The following is a 19482-nucleotide window of genomic DNA, read 5'->3' on the forward strand; positions in this document are numbered from 1 at the left end:
GTGCTGGCTCTGTAGTCCTGATTTCAAAGTCTGCTCACTGAGATTAAATTGATCATTTATTCCACTTCCCCTGTAGGTTTTTAAAACTTTTTTTTTTTTTTTAAATTCTTTTCCTGACAGGTTCCATATGTGAACAGGGACATTTAGCTTACCTCGAAGAGACAAGGCATTAAACCCTTGTTCCTGCCTGGAATCAGCAAAAAAGCACCATTTTTACACCCTTGGTGGTTAGGGACTGGGGGAATCCCACTGCCTGGGCCTACGGGAATAAATCCTTACTGGAACCAGGAAGAAGTGTGAACTTCAGAAGAGTGAAGCAAGGTGAAACCAGGTCCAGGTGTTTCTATCAGAGTAACACTGGGGAGATTTAGTGGAATGAGTAAATCCATCAGTCATGTATCCTCATCACAAGAAATCCCTCCTGTCTGAGACCACCCCAAGGGAATCTCCAGGCTCTACAGAGGAGAAAGCACCCTTCTGGGATTCAAAAAAAGGCAACACAGACACCTTACCTGGGATGGGCTCAAGCAGAAAGGCCATATTGCACTCAGAACAAGTTTATGGAGAGTAGTGGGGGAAAAGACAGATAAATTTATTTTTATTTCCTTTCTAACATTAGATTTTCCTCATTCAGCAATGTCACAGAATGATTTATTTAAAAGTAGAGTCCTTTCCTACACATATGGTGCAAAGAACCTGATAACACCATCTTAAAAATCTTTATCAAATGTGTCTTTCCGAGTACCTCCCTCTGTGAATCACATTGTTGCTCATCAGCCTGTGGTCTGTCAGTGCCTCTGTTGCACAGTTGATGTAAGAGATTTTTCAAGGGGGAAAATTGACAGTTTCTCATACCTACACATACTCTAGGAAATCAGTTATTATCCCAAGCTTCTCCAGTATTTCTTCCATGGTTTTCAGAGCCCCATCTCTCCCCAAGAAGCAAAGACTTGGACTGCTGTTGGACTTCCTGACCTCATATGGTTTCCACAAAGTAGCAACAGTCCATGGAGTCAGTATTTCCACAGCAGAGCCACACCAGCTTGTGGGATAATGCATCTGGTCCCATGCTTGTGGCAGTGGCAGTGGTGTGTGTTTCCAGAGAAGTTACTTTCATCATTCCGAAGTTTTTCATCCGTGTATCATAATCCATGTGTCTTCATTGCAGGGCAGATGTTTTTCCCACTTTCTGTTGCAATCCCAGTTATCCAGACTAGCACATTTCCTTCCTTTCCCAGCATATGTGTCCCCCTCTAGGAGAGGGACTGCGCCTTGCAAGACCCCATTGCAACACACATGCCAGCAGAGAGTGGCAGCTGCACCCAGGCCTGGGAGGTCAGATGTGCTCTCAACTGTTCCATGCCATTTCCTTGAGCCTAGAAGCAATGGCAACTGGGATGTCTCAGTCACATCCAGTTCTGAACACCAAAGAGACAAACAGGCAGAAAAAATTACACAATGACAGGGCTGTCCCTGAGCACTCACAAACCCCTCATGCCACAGTACCTCCCATAAAGCAATATGCTGTGTCCCAGAGTGTAATCCATCTGCTGTTGCCACAAAAGTCCCTGGGATGAGTACATGTATTGTAGCACTTCTTCAGTTTATTTGCCCAGGGTAAAGATACACAGTGTTGTCACCTGTCTATCTTCACTAATGGCAATGACACATTTTGTGAGAAAGCACTAAAATACAAACATGTTTGAATTTCCCAGATTACATTGTGCTATCTCAAACCTTTGGAAAGCTGGGGCACACCTCTCTTTTTTAAGTTGAAAGCAGCTTCCCAACCTCTTTTGTATTATCTCAGTCCTAGAGCCAGGGGCAGGCTGCCCCAAGGCTGCCCCATTTGTGTTGCTAGTAAGTCACAGCAGCCATCTGCCATCCTGAGGGTATTGCCAGAGTACAGCACACACAACCCATGCTTCCTGCAGCTGGGGCAGTGGCACCAGCCCTGGGCAAGGAAGGTATGTCTGGAAACCAGAAGGGGTGTCTATACTGCACAATACAGCACTAAGAAGACAGCCAAAGGAGCTCAGGCTCTTCAAAACTTAAATAAATACCAGCAGTGGATAACTTCAGAGAGAAATCTCTTATTCTTTTGAAAAAAAACCCTAGCAACTTGTTTTAATTGTAAAGAAATAATCAGAGGGAATGAGTTTGAGAGAGTTAGTCTATTAATCATTTATTGTGTTATTTTTATATGGTATTGTGCTGCTGCTATGATATGTTAAATATTGCAGCTGGATGTGTGGTCCTCAGGCCCAAGGAGTCCTATAAATTAGATGGATTTTTCTAAAGTTCTCTCAGTGAGAAAAGTTCCAGAAAAAGTGAGAATAGCTACATATTGTTCTATCTCCTTAGATGCAAAATAACCCCAGTTGACTGTGTATTATCCTAGCTGCACAATATTATTGTGGGAATTTTATTCACAAGCATTCCTTTTTTTATGGGGCTTTGAACAGGAGAACTAAATGGCTATTGCGAGGTACAGCATCCAAATAACAGGAAATTTTCTCAGGTCATTGTAAAGAGATTTAAACTGGAGTAAAACTTGACTTTGTCTTTCCCAGAGTGAGATGTGAGAAAGGTAAACAATGTTCCTGGCCCAACCTTCTTTACTAATGAGCTGGAGTCAATGTCAGGCTTTTTCCTGAGAAGCACACAGGGAGGTGATCCTTCATTCACCCAAACGGGTAAGAAGGAGTGCTCCCAACTTGTGTGTGCTCCAGACAAGTGTGATCTGAGGGACCTCAAAGCCTTCCACTGCTCACAGAAAGATTACTAAAGTCTGACCTGCTGTAAGTAACCATCTCCAGCCAAAGGCACAAAAGATCATGGGTCCTCCTATCCAATCCAGGGGACCAACTTTCTCCCAGTAAAGCAATTCTCCTTGCAAAATTATGATGTCCCTGTCCTGACAGCAGCAAATGTTCACCTGAAGCAGCTGCTGCTGGAGTGGGGTAAAAATAATTTTGTCGTTTGCTGAGAAAGAGAGCTCTTCTTGTGCTTTTTTCTCTTTAGCTTTAAGGCAGAACAATATCAGTATATTAATGTATTAACAAATCAAAGCTGACTGCACTCAGCACCTCTCAGGAAAGCCCCAAATTACAGGAAGCACCCTTGGAAGAGTTATCAGAATCACCAAAAATGCTATGAACTAGTAACACTGGAACTAGCAAACAGATTAACAAAAATCAGCTTCCATGTTTCAAAATAAACCCAGTCCACAGGCTGTGAAAGACTGGGTACATGGAACTCTAAATAAAATTTTTAGGGTTTTCTTCTCTATAAATTAGTTATACCAATTTTCTTAAAACAAACAAACAAACAAAAACAACATAACAACAACAAACTAAAATAAAATCTGGACAATCTGCACTTGCAGTCTTTGTGCCAACTTTCCCTTCATACAAAGTCTAAACAACCAAGTTTTGAAATTGTGTAGTGAAATCTAATTCTGTAAATTATCAGTATTGAAAATACTGTGAGAAATGGCCACTATAAATAGTGTCACAGGGATGGGACATTTCCAATGGCTCTCCCTTTTGTAAACCTCTCAGTTGATTTACAGACAATTTGTCTGAAAATGGATCAAGTAGAGACTGCAAGATTTTGATTGCTTTTCATTAATTATATGAAAATGTATTAATATGATCCAACTTCCATTGAAGTCAGTGGAAAACTCTTATTTAAGGAGCAGGCTTACTGTAGCCAAAGAGTAAACCCAAAATTGCAGCAGTACAGTCATTCGTTCAGGATCTTCAGCCAGCCTGATCCAGTGTAACCTTGGACAAAATTTGGCTATTATCCTCTACAGAAGTATGACAAGATTTTATTATGTTTCAAGATGACCATAATGATTTTTGGCTCAGGCCACAAAGTGCTTTTCAATCACTTGGACCCACCCAGTGATGCTTGTTAAGGCCTGGACTGGAGAATCCCAACAAAGCTGACTGGGGAGTTCTTCCTCTTTGCTCTTCAGAAAATATGTTTGAAAACAACAACCAAACAAAGGAAACAGCAGAACAACCAGCCAGGTTTACGTGGAGGCGTGATCCTGACTGGAGGGCTGTTACACCATTAAACTAAACTGATATTATGGCTTGTGAATTCAGCAGGAGCAGCAGGACACTTGCCAGCTCCATTGAGAGACTGCACAGCCCCATCAGTCATGGCACTCCCACTAATGTTTCCTGCCTCTCCACAGGGCTTAAAGCACCACACACAAGGCAGATCACAGGCTGCCTGGGTTCTGGCAGTAAGCAAGGCTGGACATACATTTTAACTTAGAGCATGACTCCTGGGGCAGCCAGAACATATGGCTTCCTGGGACAGGTTACATCCCTCAACTCAGAGCATGGGTGGAGCAAGCTCAGGTCTAGCTGCAGTAATTAGGCTGCAGGGCCAAGCCCATGCAGGTGTGAGGATTAAGGCTGTCTGAGCTTCTGCTTGCATGTAAATGTTGCCTTACTAAAATAGCTAAAAGGAGGGACTGTTGGAAAGCTGTTTACCTGCTCAGGTCTGCTCAGGTGTCTTGAGGTGGGTCTATTTCATGCTGGCTGTTGAAAAAGTTGGTTACAACCTAGAGTCAGAATTGTCAAAGACTTACTTCAGTTCTCCTTCCACTGCCACCCATGTATTTCATTCTTTGTTCACCTCACACCTGGAGGTGAACAAAGAATGAAATACGATTTCCAGCCTGTGCTAGAAATACGCCTTTCCTCTCACACAAAATGCTGAGTCTTCTGTTAGTGCCCTTTGGGAGCTACAGGCTTCACTTATAGCAGGAAAATAAAGAATGCCAGGGAACACTCTGGATACTTCAATTCTGCCAGTGCTGCTCTTGTATTTCTGGAATGATCCTTGGCAGGGAGACAGGTTGGTACAAGTAACATTTTCCCAAGCCATTCCCAATTCAGAGAACTCAAAGATCAGGAGTCAATCTTGGGTTGAAGTTTGCATGCAGCCTTCCTGTTTTGAAGACTGGAGAGGTCAGTGGCATGAAACCCTTTGTGCCAGCTGGCATCAGAGAGCAGTGCCAGACCTGGTGAGTTACTGTCATTGATGTAGCCACCATATCCACGTGAATTGAGAGTTATTTTTATAACTGTATTATTGTGCAGAAGGGAAATGAGGTTGGAAAATGGATGTCTCCATTCAAACAGTTGCCAGCAATGCCAAGGTGTTTACCTTTGGCATTGCAGTTACAGTAGCATCTTGAGTGGAAAGAGAAGCCGGGTTTGGTTTGCTCCCCTCCAGCTCCCCCAGATTCCAGCCTTCACACAGCCAAGGGAGAGAAACCTGTTCTAGGGTTGTCTGAGCCTGGTTGTAACTGCCTTGGGCAAGATGAAACAGAAGGTCTGCAATAAATTTAAGGGAACCTGAACCCAGACATTTTAAGACCTTCTTTCTTCACCTCTGGTACTCAATGTACAGTGCCAACCACCCAAGACCTTGAATTCTCAGAACAGCCCCACATCTGCAGGTTTTATTGACTTCAGCTGACTTTGTGGAAATCAGATTTCAATTCCCTATGTGGAATTCCTGGAAAATAATGAAGAAAATATTAGCAGCTACTTTCAGAAATTTGGGGAGAGACTTCCATGCAGTCTCCCACAGAGACTTTATGACAGAAGCAGAGATAGAAGCTACACCTCCTAGATCACAACCACAAGACTATTCCACTTCTTCCTGCTTTGTATGTGACACAGGCCTGCTTCATTCTCCATCCATCACAGATACATTGGAAGAATCAAAAGTCCTGTGGAAAAATGGAGTAAGATGAAATAAATAGAGTGTCACATCCTGACAGTGAAAGGTCTGTAGGCAATGTGTCAGCTCCATCCAGCCTAGAGAAAAAGCAATGTTTAGGTTATATTTAATTAACATGGACTAATTCAGGTCAAAACTGTATGTCTTATATTCACATTAAAAAAAAAAAAAGAGGGATGAATTGAAGTCCAGCTCGATTATTTCATGTTAACCACCTTTCTAGTATGGGCAAGGATCCCATTCCCTGAAAAGTATGCGATGAACAACTCTCTGTCTCTTGGTGCATGAGCCACTCTCAATTTAATGCAAATAAAAATCTGCAGAGTTAGAATACAGTATTAGTACTGCTTCAGCAGAGCGTGGTTGTCAGTTTTCCAGCTGCATTCATATTTATGCACATGTTGATGGAAATGGAGGTATTAATGTTACAGACAATGAAAAAGGAAAAACAGTACCAAAGTAAAGTAAACAGGGATTATGGAATTCGCTTTGACCTCAGTTTCACCCAGAGGAGAAAGAATGATGCCTATGCAGCCATTGGAGTTGCTTCAGTGGTGGAGGACCAGTGTCACCAAACGGCTCCGTTGAAAACAAATAACAGTCCCTAGGTAAGGTCACCTTCTCCACAGCATTGTACCTGAAACAGAATCTGAGTCCACCCACTCAGCAGCCTAAACCACCCATAATTCAGGGTATGGGGCTTGATCAGCATGGTCCTGCCAGTGGCCTCGGGGTCAGGTCTGCCCACAGGACATTTTCTCCACAGCACTGCCTGTGTCAAGAGGGATGGCTGGTTGAGAGCCTGGGAACAGTGGTGTTCCTGCCACTGCAGTGCCCAGCCAGGTCCTCGGTGCCCATGCTGGTGAGAAAAGACCAAGTTACAGCAAGATGATTCAAAAAGGATCCCAAACATGGCTTCTGTGCCTTTTAGTCTGAGCCAGCTTTGGTCACACGACAGCTGTAAGAAGCCCTAACTCCCACGATCTACCAACCAGAGCTGCAAGAACCTGGAGACAGCCCTGTCCTACCTCCTGCCTTCCCTCACACTGTCAGGTCCTTAGCTCTGCACAGGAGCTGCCTGGGTAGTAGCACTGGTTTGCCCTGCTGAGCTCTTGCAATTCTCCTTTTTACAAGATACAGATATGAAAAGCAAATGTGAGACCCCATTAACCCCCCTGTAAACTCTGCAGCTGCTAAAGGTACCCCAGAAATCCAGCACATGACCCCAGTAGCTGACATGTTGCCATGCCAATGCAGAAGCAGGAGTTAAATAGCTGGGAGGAGCTGGATATTCCTGCTCCTGGGAACGCTGTGCTGAGCTGTCACCCCTGGCCAGACAGGCACCATGTCATGCCACCCCTTGCTGCGCCAAGAGCACACAGGAGCTTTGACTTTGACTTTCTCTTTAAAAACAAACAGAGATGAAAAGCTTACTACTCTACAAATTGCCTCCAAGTGAGCTGGGATCTTAGCTGGATCCCTGTCCAGGAGCCCTTTCCCGAAAATGCACAGGCAGCTGGGGAGTGAAGTGTCACCTGTGCACATGCAGACATCCCCTGAGACACACACCTGTGCTGTGTGTGAGCGGGCTGCTGAGGCTGTACAGCTGTGCCTGGCAGCCAAACTGTTCATCCCAGAGGTGTTCACACTGCCTGTGCCTCCAGCTGCTCTGCAGTGACAACACAGCCCTCCAGACCAGGACCCCTCTGTGGCACCACTTTAGCATCCTACATACACAGGGGTTTGCAACTTTTCATGAACTAAGGATAAGAAACATCATCTTTGCTCAAGATCCTACTTAGTTTCCTATCATATTTTGCATGAACAACTGGAAAAATTTGGAAGAAAGGCTGTTTCAGACTGATTTGTCAACGACTCAAAGTTCAAAGCTATAGCTATCTCTTGTATTAAAATGTTCTGTTGTTCCCTAAGGAAGAATTTTTAATTTCTGATAGGGCTCGTGTCATATAAAAATTGCCAATGAGGGTAAGCCTTTGAAAAATTATGTTTTATTCATTAATTATTTTCTCTCATAACCTCTTTAAAGAAAATCAAAGGGTAAAAAACTATGTTACAAAACTGCAACTTTGCTCTCTCTACTAGAAGTAAAAATGTTGTTATGCGGCACATTTTCCTTACTACTCTAAACCAGTCTTTATCTTGGAGGAAACTAAATCACTCATGGAAGATACTGGGTCTCGAAACTTTATTTTTCCAAATGTATTTTCCTTATTTATCTAATTAAAGGATCATGTGTATGGTAATGCCTACCCCACGATTCACATTAGGTTAGTTTTAAAATGATGTGCCATTTACATATGTTTTCACTAGATTGAAAATGTAAAACCCACATTTTATGTAATTCCAGAAATAAACAATAGAAAGAGTCACATATATCTCCCGGGTTTGGTTCAGCAGGCCTGCACTAGATCCTCGTGCCTCGGAAAGTGATATGTTTTCAATGGTGAAGGGTTAAAAGAGGATACCAAACTATCTTCTGGAAGTCATTAACTTACAAAGCCCCAAGAAGATAAAAGTTTCCATTTTCTAAAATGTAAATCTAAAACATATTCATTAGTATTGCAAAACAAACATGCAAATCGTCACCACTTGAAAAGCTCAGCTAAATATGTACAAGGGCAATACCCAAAAATACATCTGGTCCTCGGTTAGAAAACTTGCCTTTTTGGTTTTATCTAAAGAGCTTGTCTGTCTTCCATGGTTGGCTCCCTGGATTATTGCAATTCATAATAAGCCTTTTAGCTAAGGATGAAATAAACAAAGATAAAGTCTACGTCCTAGTTTTAAATGGTCCAGATGGGATGATTTTTCCATATGTTTAGCACACCAAATGTTTATTAATCATCGCTAGCAGAACTCTGAAAATTGCAACAGCTTATTAAAGAGGGAAGGGTATAAAATTTGCAATTTGTATCATTTTGCCACCTTCTTAATCCTTGGCTAACACAGGGTGTGATTTTGTACTGGCTGGGGCTCTGTGTGTGTGAGAGCCAGGTTGTGCCTGTGTGTGTGTGCAGTCGCTACAAGGCAGGGAATTTCAGCTAACTGATCAAGAGAAGGTTTTGTGCCCTAATTTGGATACAGTATCAGTCATGAGGAATGTGTTACATCATAACAATGACAGTGTGGGTAAAACTGGCAGAACTTGACTCGTTCCTCATCAGAGTGATTTACTTAGTGTCTGGCAATCTGTTTTTCACATGATGTTTGTTTCCCATAAACAGTTTCAACATGGGAGAGTACGGTGTCAAGATAACACGCATATCATCAGTCATTGCAGAACATCTACTTGGGCTGCCAAGAAAATGAGACTCTTTTATCTCTAGCTCCTCTAAGTGCTTGTGTTTTAGTGATTGTTTCTCATAAGGTGCATGATTGTTTCCTGAAACCTGACCATCAGCAGCTCCATTATGTTGTCACCTCAACCTGAGCTGAAGTCTATCAAGGGAGCAGGGCTGCCAGGAGGAACGGGGCTGGGGCTGTGGAGAGACTGTCTTCCACAGGCACTAGGAAAACAGTGCTTAGAAAGTAGCACAACAACAGAGAGACTGGGAGTTAAACCACAGGCAAACACTGAACAATCTGTGAGAGGTGCATTGCACCACACTGTTTTTCTGTGACCTTTCAAATCAAAGGCTTTTGGCATTAGTCAGATACGATATGAAATTTTCCATCACATTTTATGTGTATTCCTTGTACTTAAAAACATTCTACATTTGAAAGAAGCAGGATGAATACAGCTTCAAATAGCAAAGAGGCAGCTAACAACTGAATTTCAAGGCATGTTTTGATGGAATGCAGCCATGACTTGAAATAAAACAACAGAAAATAAGAATGCAATCCTATCATTTTAATGTCATAACTCACCATTTTATTCGAGATAACTTACAGGAGCTTTGGGGTAAATTTATCTCAACCAAACAGAAGTGACTTATAGCTAAACAAAGAGAATGCAATGTGTATTTCTGATTTGAAAGAAAGGTATTATGGGTCCTGCACATGGCTGCAAAAAACGTTCCCCCAAAACCAGAGGGGTGTCAGTGGTCTCCACACTTGATTACCACACGTTTTTTCACAACAGTTAGCCTGCCCAAGTCTCTGCTTCTGACTTGTCAAAGGGAACTGGTGACTGAAAATGAGACTTCAGTGCTTCTGAAAACACTACCCCTTGTGGACTGCACAGCCAGTGTGTCTCGAGGCAGGAGATGCTCTGAGTCACCTCACATCCCTTCCAGCCCTTTTTCCCTAAGATGCTGTGAGTTCCTCTGGATCTCTCTGGAGCAGTAATGGAGCTTGGCCGGCATGTCATTTATAAAAAGGAGTAAGCCTTTAAAGCATCCAGTCATGTCCTGGCACCTGCAGGAGAGCTAGCTGGATAAGAACCTCTGAGTGGATCTTAATCTTGGCAAAGGACAAAAATAAAACTTTGGACAAAAACAGTGCAGCTCTGGTATGAAATCTCAGCCCCATATGCCAGATGAAACAGAAAGTGCTCAGGACAACCTATTCAGAAATGTCTGCTCGGGCTCGAGGAAACCAGCAGCTGCAGTTGTCCAAAAGAGAAGCTTTTGGCTGGGCTTCTGATTAATTTCTATAGCCTCTACTTCTGGGGCTTAGAAATATCTTGGCATCTTCTGGCTCCTCAATGTCCAAGAAGAACAAGACTCAATTTCCTATCCCAAAACATAGAATTGCTGATGCAAAAGTTAAGAAAAAAATTACTATCATCTCTGGCACTGAAGCCGGAGATGAAATTCCTGTCAGCAAACTAGAGTGTGGCCCAGATCAAGGTTTCATCCAGGCTACTCTGTAACTGTGGAGTATAAATCATTACGTATAAAATCTCCAGTCTGCTTGCAAAGCCCAGGGCCCTCTGACATGCAGAGCCAATCCATAGTGGCCCTGAAGAGCTCAGCCCTGTGCTGGTGTCCCCAGCTGAGATGCAGTAACCCAGGGCAGTAGCGGGAAGGGTGCAAGCAGAGGAGGCTGAGAGCTCCCTCGCAGTGAGGGAGTGCCTGGTGGCACTGCTTGGCCACCCCCTGCACACACCTGCCACCTTTGCTTGTCACTTCCCTGTTTCCATCTCCTGGGGCAGGGCTGGATTACAACGTCAGCACTCTTTGCTACCTTCTCTTCTACCTTCACATAATTTCTTGCCCCACAATGTCCTCACCCACCTTCTCTCTCACTCATTTGAGGAGCTGCCCTATCGCCATCCACATTCCAGTTGCTTCTCCCCCCACCACTCCCGAAAGTTTTGAATCTTTACCTTCCTCTCTGCACCCCATCACTTTCCAGCTCAGCTCTCACACCAGCCCCTTCACCCATTGTCCCTGTGCCTGTGCACGAGGCTCATCCCTGCTCCACATGCTGTTAGGGGGTGGCTGCTTTCAACCCTCCCCTCCCATATTACCTCAGTGCCAGCAGTGACACTGAGTGAGAGCCCAAGAGTCACAATCTCCACGTTTTAAGTTCTGAATATCACAGTAGCCCCTGGAGATAAGAAAAGTAATTGCTTGGAAAGTCCTACTCCATCCAGGAATGGAACATGCCCAATACTTAATTCACATAGTGAAACAATCCTAGTTCAAAATTTCATTATAGTCTACTAGGCCAAATGCAACAACACTTGCAAAAAAGCCAAGTTTCAAGTGAAACTGGACCAATTTACCATCTGGGGTGGAAAACTTCATTCTTCCTACTAAGTTTTGCTCTGCATCATGGGATTCACTGGAAGCCAAAAACAGAAGGTAAACTCATATGATAGAGACCCTCCTCAGTTGAAGCAGAAGAAAAATTTTTGTGTTCCTATGCAGATTATCTATAGTTCTTTGCCCCTCTTCCTTTTCAGAATTTTTTTTGCAGGTGAAGACAGAACTGGCACAATGTATTAATTCTTACGTATGTTATAAGGGACTCAAACATACGATGCAGCAAACTGGCCACAAAATAACATATGTGAGCACAATTTGCATTAATAAAAGCAAAATGTTACAAAGGAACTGAATACCCAATCATTTGGGGATTTTGTCATTCCTTCCTGTGATTCTCTATAACAGCATGTTACAATTATTTGTCAAGACCTCCTAATTTTTCCCAGAGACAAAACCTCTGAGCCTCAGGCAAGCCTTGGCATTGCAGGCAGGCCAGAGATCCAACGAGATTTTGTACAAAGTTACTTCCCTATAATTTCACCTGAACACCAATGGAAAACCCACCACTGATCACAGTGAGCTGTGAAAAAACAAAAATGCCAGAGGAGCTGCAGAGCCACCTTCCCTTCCACACACTGATTCTAAACTGAAATAGCTGTTTCAAGTGAAAGATGAAGAATTATCTCCAGCTGTTTCTGGTGAAGAGCTATCTCAAAGAAGTGATTTTGTAAGGCCCATTTCCAGTCTCTGTTACGTAGTGTTACTGTCAGCCTGAGTACTTAAAAATCTTCTCCAGTGAGGGCTCCCCAAAATCACAATATAAAAGCCCTGCACTTTTAATTCCTTTTATGTGCCTGTTGATTTACGGTGCTGCAAGTGTGGTACTTTGTGTTCACATTCCAAAGCTTTTCTCCACATGCAGGGCCTGGGATGAGCCCCTACCACAGGGCTCCAGAAGAGCAGAGGCCCAGATGTTGGGACTGTCGCATAGGGCTTGCTGACACAATAAGCCTCATCTCTGCTGTCCCTCAGTTCCTGATTATTACATATTATCTAGATATATAGATATATATTATTTCCACTGATCTTATGCTCCCTGTCCTGGATTAATTTCACTGCAGAAATAGCTACCTGGCTATCAAAAATCTTATATTTGTTCAGAAGATCTCCTGGTTTCTTGGGTTCTGTGTGTGTGTCTCTTTTTCCTAACGCCACCTAAGATGTTAATATTTTCATGAGCTGGGTTCTGTCCCTTCTGATGGCTACTTAATAGGCAATGCTCTGACCATATATCTGAACTTGGTAGCATGTACTGTAGTTTTTGGCTGAAACAAAAGAGAAAAGGGGGAAGGATGAAAGGAAAGAGATAGTGTATTTTTTTTTTGGATTGGGTTTTTTTGGTTTTTTTTCCCAGAAGCTGCCTTGTTCACTTACCTGGGTACACATCCTGTCCCCTAGCCAGAAGTTTTCAAACTCATACCTTATCCTCTTCCCAACAGACAGCTCACCCAGTAGATTAAAGGCTGGTTGGCACAAGGAGTCTTCCTGACATTGCCCTCTTTTGGAAAGTGGTGCCTGAGTGGAAGGGTTAAGAAAGACACAGGTATTATCCCCCAGCCCAAGATACTTTTATGTGGGTGACACAAGAAATGCCAAATCTGCCTTTTCATCCTGTGTTTTCAGTGCCTCAACAAACATTCTAGATTGAGAGCTGGGCTGCACAGAGAAGCAAACCAGCTCTAACCGAGCTGACTTGAGCCATGCTATTTTACATGTGTTGAAGTGTTACTTTTTAATCAAGCACCAGCACTTACTCCCATCCTGGGAGTGATTTCACATATCCAAACGATACTCCTTCTGCCTCAGACTCACAGCGTACAAAAATGTATCACTGAAACAGAGGAGTGACTAATCTGGGGATGTAAGTAATTTGTGTGCAAATAGCATGCAAAGAGCAGGACTGAGACTGTGTCTGAAGCCAAGTGTTCCATAAGTCAAGTCATACAGAGTGGGAAGTGATAAAGGGTGTGACCCATGAGAAAAAAGTCTAAACTAATTAGAAGGAGCTCCTGCTGAATGATATGTGGAAGACTTGACATTTAAAAAGGGGAATGATCTGTTTCAAGCATCACTACCATGCAAGGGGTGCTCACAGCCTGTTTGCTCCAAATAGCTCTTTGAAATACTTATTCCAGATCAGTCCCTGCTTTGATCATTTTTACAGAAACACCCTTTTGCTTTATATCAAATTTGGAAATTGACAGCCTTGGCCTTCATTTCCTGGTATGAGTCTCCCAGCACCAGACATCATCATGGCAACACCCCTTAATCTTAATGCTCCTGGGACTGTGACTAATGAAACAGAGGTGAGTAATAGGTTTTTAGGCCAAATAAATTATTAAGATTGCCTACCCTGACCTCCTCTGTGCTGCATGCCACAGAGCCCCAAGCAGAGACTGAGCCCAGCACAAGAAGGTCTCTTTAGAGAGGAAACAGAGCAGGGAGCCTCCGGGAGAGAGCTGCTCCAGGGGCTGGCCAGGGAGGCTCTGGCAGTGCTCCCTGCCCTCCAGCAGCCCTCGGTGGGCAGGAAGAGGGAGTGGCTGCAGAGAGCAACAGCAGAGCAGGAGCACAGCTGGGTGACACACACACCTTGGTGAAGATCAGGTTGGTTTGGATGCTGTTGTTTTCAGAGGCTGAGGCTCTATGGGACAGATGTCTTCCAAATGGAACATCCATATCAGCAGTCCACCTCAGGCACAGCAAATCTGTGACCCTTGAAAACTACAAATGGTGTTCAAAGTCCAGAGTTGTTCTGTGCCAGAAATGGGGGCTGACAAGAAAAATCTAGGCTCCTCCCCACTGAGGGAAGGACCCTTCCTTGCCTACATTAATCCAAGCCACAAGAGGATATTTTCATTCATGAATCTTCAGGAAGGTTTTAAGGAGATAAAGAGAGAACAACAAGTTACTAATGCCAGGTTGGCTCACAGAATTATGTCCCAAAAATATTGCACATATTTTCTCACTACTAGTATTTTTCTAGAAGCAGTGGAATTTATGCATGGAAAGTGATAGGGAAGTACAAAACCTTACTCTCAGATGTGTGGTGTTTGCAGTCGTACCTGATCCTTCAGCTGAGTGCAGCTGAGCTGAGCCTCTCCAGGCACTGGCAGGAGCTTGGACCTCTGGAGGCAGATGAAGATCCTCTGACACTGACTCCAGTGACTCCAGCTGCTGCACACTGTGCTCAGCAGGATGCAAGTCAGGGTGCTGTAGGTGGACTTGACTGTGGTCTTTCCCAAAGAGACCTGATCTGGATTTCAGGAAACCATCACCATCATTTTCCTTATAAAAAAAAAGTAAATACAAAAGACTGCTTAAAACCCCAGTCATTACCAGAATAGAAGTGTAATCTTTAAAATTACAAATATGTGCATAATTGCACAGTCCTGATTATAGCTTTCTGTATTTGCCTGGCTACAGATCTGACAACTTTGGGAGACCTTGGGCACTCAGATTGCTTTTTTTTAATCAGATCACTGACTTAAGTGTGTGCACATAAAGTCATTGGAGCCTAAGTTTAGTAATCTATTTTTGAAAATCTTGTTCTGTTTGCACCCAAGCAAAATTACTAACAGTACAACACAAAGGGCTCTTATACCCAGACTAAACACAGAGAAAAACTTGAATTCTCATCATAGGTACTCAGAGGCAATTAATGCCCAAGCCAAGCAGCTGTAGAAGATGCCACTCTGAACTCAGAAATGCAGATGTTTCCCCCATTTCATTCCTAATCAGCTAATGCCATGTTACATTGAGTGACTGCTATGAGTCTCTCCTCCTCAGTGTGGCATCCACCATCTCTTTACCTTCAGCTCTCATCAGTCTCAGAACATCCTAAGGCAAGGCAGGATTTCCACACGCTGTCTTTGGATAAAAGCTTCTCCCCAAAGATGAAGAGGACCCCAGGGCATTTCAGCATCCTGGGCAGCTCATTACACAAACTTCCTTCTGCCCTCTCCAATCTTCTCTGCCCTGCCTTTGCCAGCAAGGACCTGGCAGAAGATCCAGAGGTGCTGTGAAGTCAGCAGAGGCAGCATCCACAGCCTCCCGGACCGCACAAGGTCCAGGGCTCCATGGAGTATTCCCCTTTAATCCTCACTAAAGGGGAAAGAACAATTTTAGTGCATAGTAAAGCATTTGTTTAATTCCTCTTAGGTGCATGGTGCATTTTAATGAATAAAATATTGGATTACCTCATATAAACAAAGTTTAACACGATCATGAATCGAGGCCGGAGAGTGCTCTCTGCAAGCTCTGAAATTGCCTTTGGGAAACTGGCAATGTTTGGCATTTCCTGACTGTATATATTTTATGGAGTATATTATTCACAAACATAAAATGTGCATTAAATAAAGGTAAAACTGTGTCCAAAGCAGTGGGGTCATTAATGATCCCATGGCACTTTATACTTATTGTGGGTGTTAGCCCTGGTCTTCTGGCCAAAATCAATTTGGCAATTACAGGCTGTTTGCCTAAATTCCCAAGAAGTTTCAGTCGGATGCCATACTCCTTGCTTCCTCCTGAGACTATTGAGTAGCAGCGTTGTGTGCTGCTCAACAGTTTCTGTGTTTCATCTTTTAAATGTCTGTATGAGCCATGTCAGAAATGGGAAAAGCTAGAAAAAGTAAGAGGACACTTGGAAGGTTTTGTTTGTCTTGGGAGGATCTTTGTGGGGTTGGAGTTTTTTTGCTATTTTGGTTTGGGTTTTTTGGTTTTTCGTTGGTTGTTGGTTTTGGTTTTTTTTTTTTTTTTGGGGGGGGGGAGGTGGTTGGGTTTGATTTTGGTTTTTACTTTTTTTTTTGTAATTTTTAGTTATTTGGTTTAAAACCGAAGAGAATTAAGACATCCCTAAAAATAAGGATCCAGCTAATCTGCAGCCACATTGGAAAAATATGGTTACAAAATGTTCTTCAGCCCTGACCCAGTTACAACCTGAATTTAATTTGCTGCCTACATTGCCCATGGCTGTACTGCATCTCAGGAGCATGTTATTCACATGATAGGGTCTGATCCAACACCCATTCCTTTCTGTGCAAGTCAGACTCTGCTGCTAATGAGGATGGCATAATTCTCTCCTCGTCGTTCTGGCTGCAGCCGTGTGCCAGAGGTTACATGTTCCCTTCAGGCACATGCTTTTAAAGAAAGAGTTTATTGTGCACTTTGGTGGAATCTGGAGCTGAAGCACAGAAGCCATATGTCAGGGGCTAGCTGTTTTTATATGGAGGCTTGCCATAGTTACAGCTGTAGGTAATTATTACAAATAATAATGACTAACATTTATGTAACAGCTTTCTCTGAGCATCTCAAATCACTCAGTAAGCCTTATGTATTGATTACAAATCCTGGGCCAAGTTCTACTTTCATTCATATGTGCACAAGGTTGATGGTAATCTCCACTGGGATTAACATACGTAGCTGAGGGCAGAAGTTGGTCCTGTGCACACATGTGTGTACAAGTGCAATGTGTCTACACACACTTAGGGATATTGGTTCACTTGCTGGCTGAAAACTGGAGCCATGATACAATCTGAGCAACATTCAGCAACAGCAAAAGCAAGTTGGGATTAATAAATATTTCCACAGAACAGTTTTCTTTGGAAAATTGGGCTTTGTTTTAATCAAAAAATTTCATTTAGGCAAATAAACCAATCCCAAAGAAATCAGAAAGAAAGGAGTTGGTCTCTGTTCTTGTTTTTTTTTCTGAAAAACAAAAATCTTCAGCATATCAAAACAAGGTACTTGCATATTACCAAAGTAAAATGTATTTCTTAAAATGAAAATAGAATACTGTGACATGTCTTAATGATTTCTTTATTTTTTTCCCTTGATGAATGATCTGTGAGAAAACAAAGAGCTAACTTTCTCACTGACAACCAAAACAAATCTGGAGGAGTCCAATTTCCCATGAAAAGACATTCTGTTCTCCAACCAGATCTCCTCAGCAAAGAGACCAGAGCAAAGATAATGACCCTGAAGCCTTTGTTCTCTGATGCTTACATAAACCAGGAGGAGTGGACAGAGGAGCCTTTGCATCATCTTTTAACCTCCCACCTACCTGTGATTTCGGTTTAGCAAAAGTTTGCACCTGCACGTTCTTCTAATTCTTGCACCCTAGTGAAAAAGAAGAAAGCAAACTGGTTTTGAATGAAGTTCTTACATAGGAGAACTTTGGACGAGTAGGACAAAATCACCATAATTCTGAATGAATCAAGAAGCTGAAATAAGCAATCCATCTCCTGAGAAAAGCCCAGCAGTGAAAATTTTCTCCAGCATTGTAAGAGTCCTCCAGTTCCAGGCTAACCCAGGAGGAGTCAGGATGTGAGTATGTGACACTGTTTCCTACTGCACATGTTTCTTGAGATTTTCAATTCCTGTGTTGAGCAGGCACAAGACTGCTTAACCAACAGAAAGAAAAAGCTGAGTGACATGGCAGCAGAAATATGTAACAAATCTCGAGACTATGGACAGCTTCAGAAACCATAATCAAAGAACATAAATACTGAGAGAAAGAGTGCAAAGTATTTACTCTGATGCAATGATAAGAACACTCAGATTCTGCAGGAAGTCACCTTTTAAAATATCCATTAAAATGAACAGGACTGAAGTATTTGTTTTAGAAATTAAAAAGCACCCTAGTGAATTATTCATCTCTTTCTCTGACTTTAGAGGAGACAGCATGGTACAGCACAGCTTGTTGTAATACACAACAGCATTTTGATCTGCAGATTTAAAGAATTTCAGATTGCTTAGAGATACATGAGGCTCCGTGGTGGTATGTAACATAATTTCTCACACAGTCTAACCACTGGAACAACTCTTGCCTTAGAGGAGGTAAGTGGTAATGTGAAACATGTTGTTTCCTATTGTGAAGTTTTAAAGAAATACATTACGTGCAAATAATTAGACTTTTTCCTTCATTAATATTCCAGTTAAATATATGCTACTAACAGGCAGCTCTGGGACAGTTTAGACAGCTTGGCTGATACATAATAAAAACAAGGGCCCTTGCTAAATCATGCATTGAAGTTTTTAATAAGAATAATTCCACTGATTTCAGAAGAATTTCTCTTTATTTACTGAGGTACATCTGACAAGAGAATCAGGCTCAAAGTAATTCTACTGACAGTTTGAAAATGCTCACTCTGATCTCCACAGAGAAACATAATAGTTGAGATTTCCATTTTAAAAAAGTATCTGTTTTGATGAAATACAAAAGCATATGCTTTAACAAGCTGCTGCACCATTTTCAATCAGCACAAAAGCACAGATCGCATTTTAGAGAGGTATTGTGAAATATTTTTAATGAAACTTGCACAAAAGTTCACCCTCTGAGAAAACTCAGTCTACCAGACTAATACATCAATAGGAAAGAAAATGAAACATGAAAACAAACTCTAGTCAGATGACGATAGGAAATGTTAGCTAGCCTAGAGGAATGGAAAGGCTTGGAATTTAATGCAAAATTTAACTCTTCTTTTGACACAGGCAATTATCAATGCTTCTTTGGTTACAAACTCCACTGACATAGAGGCTATTTGTTGAGGAGTTGGGTGTAAAATAAATCATTCTGGGAAAGCTCTCACATCTTTGGCAGGCCTGAAAAATCAGGTCAGCTATTAGGGATTATAAATATAGGTCTGCCTCCATTCTGGATGTTTTTTTCCACCATCCATACTCAAATCATCCATACAAAAGTGTATCTTCCTGCAGTCTCCGTGCCTGCATTTCTCTTCTGGCTGTTTAAGTCACTTAATGCAGCCTTTTTGCTTCTGCAGCCAATGCCAAGATCCTTGTCTGCCCTTATGAAAGAAGGTGATATCCCAGGAGCTTTATTCTATCTTTTCTGCATTTGAATCTCAATTAAAGAAACAATCTGTCATAAGATATGAAGTGGGGCCAGTGCAGAGGGCTCAGGCCTAGCACTAATCACCTGAAAGGGCAGTTCAGGGACTGATTCTGCTGAGGATCT

General features: G+C 42.5%; 1 long non-coding RNA gene across 2 annotated transcripts; it reads right to left on the reverse strand.

Annotated features, from left to right (window-relative positions):
• Nucleotides 1–249: 249 nt before the first annotated feature.
• LOC108961893 (uncharacterized) lies at nucleotides 250–17863 on the reverse strand. 2 transcript variants are annotated; one of them, XR_001990312.3, is made up of 4 exons: nucleotides 17569–17863; nucleotides 14573–14795; nucleotides 4515–13025; nucleotides 250–1418 (listed from the first exon to the last, which is right to left on the reverse strand). It is a non-coding gene; the product is annotated as an uncharacterized LOC108961893 (long non-coding RNA). The 2 variants fall into 2 exon arrangements; XR_007776817.1 differs by lacking the exon at nucleotides 17569–17863 and adding an exon at nucleotides 15320–15594.
• Nucleotides 17864–19482: the final 1619 nt, after the last annotated feature.

Source organism: Serinus canaria, chromosome 2 (assembly GCF_022539315.1).
Source record: "Serinus canaria isolate serCan28SL12 chromosome 2, serCan2020, whole genome shotgun sequence".
Classification (NCBI taxonomy): Eukaryota; Metazoa; Chordata; class Aves; order Passeriformes; family Fringillidae; genus Serinus; species Serinus canaria.